The sequence below is a fragment of the Motacilla alba genome, chromosome 5 (assembly GCF_015832195.1).
Source record: "Motacilla alba alba isolate MOTALB_02 chromosome 5, Motacilla_alba_V1.0_pri, whole genome shotgun sequence".
Lineage (NCBI taxonomy): Eukaryota > Metazoa > Chordata > Aves > Passeriformes > Motacillidae > Motacilla > Motacilla alba.
Window position 1 is genome coordinate 21,587,463 of NC_052020.1, and position 6,645 is coordinate 21,594,107.

Here is a 6,645-nt window from a genome sequence, read left to right on the forward strand (position 1 = left end):
TTCTTCCTTCTCAGGACTGTTGTGAGATTCTCAGACAAAAACTTTTTGAAAAATAATTTAAACTCGAAGTTCACTGAAGTAAAATATACTATTTATATGTTCACAGAGGATTCGAGGGCAGGGGGCTGGCCTGAGAGTTTTGGTTTTGTGCTTGGCACCAGATTCTGTCCATCTGAGGGGCTGCAGCAGCTGCTGAGAGCTGCTTTGCTTACAGAACACCTCTGTGCCACTATTTTTATGTGGAATATACAAACTGTGGGTTTACTTTTTTCCTTTTCTTAGAAATACAGAATGGGTTTGGGTTGGAAGGATCCTTGAAGATTTCAGAGTATGTGTCTCTTTCAAAAAATGCTCAGAAATTGCATTCTTCAAAATTGTTTGTCATTTGCTTTCAAACAGGTGGAATCTACTTGTAACACCAGGTAAGATTCCCTTTTGCAAAACAGCCATCACCTTTTCCAAAATGTAATGGCCCTCAGATTTGATGATAAGGAGCAGATGAATGGAAGCTGTCTTGGGTAAGGATGGACAGTAGCCTGCCTTCCTCAGGGAACACGCAGGATGGAGCTGTTCTGAAAAAAAAACACAACTGGGTCCATGTGCAACCATTCATTTATTTAAAAGCTATATAAGCAATAACATTATTAATTAACCACACTGGTGTCAGGTAGCACTCTGACCCCATGCTACTTGTAACCATTTTGTCACAGAATACTTGAATGTTCAAGCACAAACTCTTGGTGAAGTTGGAGTGTATCTGATTCAATACTGCACTTTTGGGCCACAGTGGGTTGATCTGAGCACACACCATTTGAAATCAATAGCAGGGTTCTGTCACATCTCTGCTCTGGGTTTTGGGGTTTTTTTGTTTTGTTTTGTTTTTGTTTTGTTTTGTTTTGTTTGGGTTTTGTTGAGTTTTGTGTTGGTTTTTTTTCTGAAAAAGAACTCTTTAGGTTATTCAGTTTTGATTAGCTTTAAAGCCATGGTTAATTTATCAGATGAATTCTATCTGTCTTTTCTGTTTGTCATGGCTTACAGGGTTAGTATAGCTACATGTAGTAATTTATAGCTACAAATAGTAATTTATAGCTACAACAGTAATAGAGAGGGAGACAGAGTTCCAGGAAGGGGTTAAGAAGTCAGAATTTTCATTCTGTAGTATTGGCAAAATACAGGGGACTATTCTCCTGAGGTTTGGGATAAAAGATGCATGCATGATGGGTGCTGTGAATCCATAATGCCTCCTCCTCAAGTGCTGCTACTATTGCCTTAGCTCAAAAGCATTTAACACCCACTTTGCCTATTCTGGTCATAAACCTTTTCAGAGTGGATCGGAAATCTGCCTCACTATGGTTTGTTTTCAAAGTGCTTCTTTTCCACCCTTGAGGTTTCCATAGCAACCTGGATAATTTCTTTAAATTGGAGCATCCTGACCTGTCCTGTCTGCACCTAAGTTCTGCTGAGATCTTGCAGGTATTGTCTCAACACGCTGGGGAATGCCTGGTCACAGTTGGCCAGGAGAGCGCTGGCCCTTCCCAAAGAGTCACCCACTCCCAAGGTGACAGATGTGTGCTCTCTCCCCTGTTGTCCTATTTGATTTCCCTCTTCCTCCTGTGCAGTGTTCAGAACAGCTTTGTGGAGTTATTGCCAGCTCCCTTGTAGCTGGCAGGTCCTTGGTGGCTCACGCTGAGGAAGCATCTCTCGAGGGAGCTGGGAGGCCTTGTTTTGAGTAAAGGGGGACTGTATTGAAGAATTTTAATCAGAATAAGGAGCAAGGAGGTCTGTTCCATGCCTCCCCCATTGTTTGTTTGATTCAGGTTTCCCAGCAGAAACAAAAATTTTGTTCTGTTCACACAGGAGATTTTGCTGGCAGAGCAGGACTTGGTCTTCACATCACAGGATCATCCTGACAGACTGTGCTCACTGGATCCAGAGTGGTGCTCAGCTGAAAGTTGTTTCTATCTAAACTTGGGTGTGCAGCTGCTTTGCTGGTCACAGAGGGTGTTGTTCTGTTGCTCTGCTCCCATTGTGGAGGCAATGCATAGATCCATGCTAAAGAGTGGATTGACATTACAGCTGATCTCTGAAATGCCAGGGCCAGCCCTCTGCCACGGGCATGTGTTTCCAGAATTGCCTTGTGCCAAGGCAGGCTGCCATGCAGCTGGAAGAACACATGGACTAGAAAGTGCCTCAGTGTTGGATGGGATGGGATTTGTAGCTGTGACTTATCAGAGCCTTATCATTGGGTCCTCATCATTAGGGAGGGCTGTGGGAAGGCTTCTTGTCCTGAAAGCTTCTGATGCAGAGAGCAAAAGATAAAGCAAGAGCAAGCAGAAACATGAGTTGCCAGAGGGTGTACTGGCCTAGATGTACAACCCACACTTCCTGGCTGGTTTGTCAGGGTGCAGAATCTACGTGGTTCCCAGTTTCTGTTCCCCACCTCCTGCTTTTTGGGGGCAGATCTATGTGAAGGAGGAGACAGTCTGTTCAACTGACGTGGCATGCCTTTAGCTTGAGATACCTGCAGGGGCTTGGAGAGGAGAGTGCAGGAAGGTGCAGGCTCCCCAGTTTTTTGGGAGAAGCAAGGGCAAGTGGTAGAAGAGGGATTAAAAATTGCCTGGTGGTGTTTTCTGTTGGGAAGCAGTGAGAGAGAGAGGGTGGAGAAGTGGTGGTCACATCAGTGAGACAGTGTCTGACAAACTGTACATAATACAAAATTTGCCAATACCTGCACTTCTGGAGCACTGATGGAGCCATGACAGTTCATGCCAGAGAAGAGACTGTTACCCTGGCACAAGCTGACAAGCCAGCCTGAAGAAATCCACCCAGGCCTCAGGGCAAGCAGAGCGACTGAGTGAGCCAGGGCAGGGTAGACGGGACACAGCATCTTGGTGCTGCAGCAGCCATAGGTAGAAAAGAATGTCCTGAGCTTTGGCTGCTCCTGTGTAACACCCCTGTATTTTGCACTGAACATTTTTTCCTGGTGACCTTGCCAGTTATCTCCTGGCTTTACTTCCCTTGCAGAAACTAAAGTGGCTCTATTTTACCTTAGAAAAGATCATTCCTCAGTGGTGGGCACTATGGGCTTTCATCTGACAGGAATGGGGTTATGCTTTTTTCTTTCTGCTTGTCCACATTGGCACCACTCTGGCTCCTCTTGGCAAGGCAGGGCTTCAGTTGCTGAACCATCACTCAGCAATTTACTACTTCGGTTGTTAGAATTTTTGTCTAAAGTCCCCAGAAACGTTTAGAGATTGAACAAAAATGTCTTGAGGATTAGGTTACTTGAAGCCTGATACTTCAATTGTCAAGATACTTCTGTTTTTAATCTCTAGACCACAGTTGATTTCTTTCTTGATTGCTTACAAAAAGACTTATAAAGAGAAGAAAAAATGAAATTTATTCTGCTGAAATAGGTGGATGCTCTACAGTACTTTTTAGCTGCAGAAGAAAATGGAAGATGAAATCCATCAGAAGTGTTAAGACCTGATTTGTGTCACCAACTTAAGATTTTTAATCGTGACTCAAACAGAAACAAATTTTCCTTTTTTCTGGTCTTCAGAGCAGACAGAACCTATGTGGCCATTCTCTCTGTTAGGTCTCTCTCTGACCTAACAAGGTCAGGCCTTCCTTGTCATATTTGAGATGTGTGGCCAGTTTTGTCCAAATCTGAAAGAGGATGGGAGGTCCCAGAAATAATTCAATTCCACTCTTGCAAAGCTCAGCAGTTGGGTACAGAAGAGAAACCAAGACAAGTGCTCTGTGCTCTGACAGCTCTGGGTTACCCTGGGCCTCCCTGGCAAGGAGCAGGAGAATCCTCCTCTCCTCCCTGCCTTGCCAGTCGCATTTCTGCTCTCCAGCTGACTCGTGTCCCAGGAGGCAGCACAGAATGTATGGCCATCAGCACTGTCCCAGCCACCAGCTCCAGTGTGGAGCATGTGGTGAGTTGGGAATTCCCAGGATTCATCAGCAAAGTTCTTCCCTGCCCACAGAAAGTCTTTTTTCTTCCTAGACATTTTAAATAATTTTGTGAGGCAAAGCATTTCTTCCAGATTTTGAACCTGAGATAGAATGTCCTGAACTAGAAATCCTAATTTCTGTGCTGCTTACTTGACAGGGTCACAGGAACAGCTGGACATGGTAATACCTTGACAATTAAAGCCATGGGAGGTTAGAGGTTTTACTTTATGTGACAGCAGCTTGTACCAGGAGGAATATTTAAAGCAGAGTCAGTATCTTAATTAATTTAAAGTGTAGTTTCATTCTTTAAAGAGTTGGTCCTTGGTCATTGGAACCCCACTTTTTTCTTGTCTCATATCACTGTGGCCTGCTGCATCAATAACAGTGCTGGGAAAAGCTGCCATCCCTTCTGGTGCCTTTGGCTAAACAAGGGAAATTTAATGTAGCAGTTCTTTGTCAGGAAACACTTTGCAGCTCTCTTTCAAAACAAAGAGTTTTATTACTACATTTATTATTAGTGGTGTGTTGACAGCCAAATGCTGTTAACTTGTGAAGGGCAACTGAAAGACTGACTTTTCACTTCAGCTGTCACTTTACAATTTAAACAATTCTAGGTAGAGAAAAAAATAATACATTTCTGTGAGAAGCATTCATACATTCAAACATTTTAGTCTGTACTTTCTCCTAATGGCATGGGGCAGAAGGTTTATGGGATTTATTGCAGCTCGTAAAAAGGCAGGCAGGACTGAAACTGAGATATTTGAGGGAAAAGGAGCTTTGAACACACATATTTTGTATTAACTGTGTGGGATTATGAACTTCCCACAAATCCTGACAAGTGTTTCCCTGTCTGCCAGGATCATACCATGAAGCTCTCTGTAGAAAAGAAAAAGTCAGGAATCAATAACCAAGCTGAATTTCCCACTCATTACTTTAGGGAGACTTGGAAAGAAATTTTTTTCAGCTAAAATAGGCAAGTTATATATAAAAATGAGACATATACAAATGTGACAAACCTTTTCTCTTAAAATGTTATTTTATCTAAAACTTACCTTAAAACCTCTGTAAGTGTCAAGGGGGCACCATTTCTGGGGTAGATTGCCTGGTGAGATGTAAAAATCCTTCTGTGCTCTTATAATCTGTACACTGGACATATGCAGTTGGAAACATCCCTCAGAGAACTTGCCCATCCTGGCAACTCCCTGCTGCATTGGAAAGAGCTTTCTGCTGGAAGTTTCCATAAGCTGCATGCAAAGATGCCAGCAGCAGCCTGAGCCTCCTGCTCCTCACCACTCACAGGTGCCGTGCTGCACGGCTGCCCTGCAGTCCATGGCAAGCCAAGGGCTGCTAGGGAATTTCCTCATGCTTTATCTCCTGCTGTGGGGAACAAAACTCGTGGTGCTTGGGGTGTGAAGGAGACCCCAGGCTGCAGGAGGCTGGCAGCAGAGTGTGCAGCAGAACAAGCCAAATCTTCCCTTGCCTCTGGAGATTTCCAGTCCTGCAGCTAAGGCTCTGCCAACACCTGCCTGCTGCACAGGGGAGATGTGCTTATTCCTCGCCTGTGCTGTTGGCTGCAGGGCTCTCCACGGCCGCCCCCAAGTGATGCCAGGCAGGATGCCCCTTGGCATGGTCCAGGGGAATGTGAGGAATTTAGAAAAATACTTCAAGGGTCACGTCAAGCGTTTAAAGTGCTGGCTGCATGTTGGCCTGCTGGCTGCCTGAGTGTGAGGGTGTGTGATCCTTACTGTAGGATTACCCTCAGGCAGTCAGCTGCTGGGCTGGCTTGGCTTTAATTTAATTATTTCAAAGGCAGAAAATGTTAAAAGGCTACTGAAGTCAAAACAGTAGAAAGGAAGGTAAAGGATATCCGACCAAATACATTAGGAAAGGAATATGACAACCCTGAGTGCATAGCTCTGATGAGTTGTTAGCCAGGTGTAAGTGCATCCAGATGTGCTGGAGAGAGGTCTGGCTGCCCAAGTAAACTGCCTTCTGTGTGCTGCAGTTTTGTTATGATAGCTAGAAAGAAACAACAGTTTGTTTTTCTCCAGGCAGAAGTGAAACAGTGGGTTTCAGCTGGGTCTTGTTGGGTAACTTGGGTTCCCCCATCAGAAAGGTACACTTTGGAATTTAAATCAGGTGTGCATGCAGAGAAAGAGACACAGACTTCTGCTTTCAGAGGTGGTTTGTATTAGTTGCCTGTTTATTGGTGTGTCATCTCCAGCTTGTAAGCAGTATCTGTTAGGTCACAGTTGGCTAAATGTTTTTCTTGCTATTTTAAAAATGGTTGTTCCGAGATACGAATTCCAGTGGAGAGAGAACAGCAACTCCTTCCTCTCTCCTGACAGAAATGAGTACCCAGGCCAGGATGCTGAGTGGAGATGTACACAGTGAGGCACTCTGTGGTGGCTGGAAACGCCACCTGCCAGGGCAGCAAGAAGCAGCTTCTACTCTTGAGTATGTTCTGGGAGGATATTTGAAACTTCCATGGATTAAGGCATCTTGCTGGGAAGCAGCTTATCCTGCTGGCTCTCAAGGGACCCCATCAGCTCTGACAGTGAAGTAACTGCTCTGTTTTGGGACATGAACTGTGGTGTTCACTGTGACTGCCCAGCTACAGGTGGTTTCTGTAAAAGCCCTGGCCCGTCAAAAGTTTTTCTCCTACAGGAAGAGGTGGGTACCCAT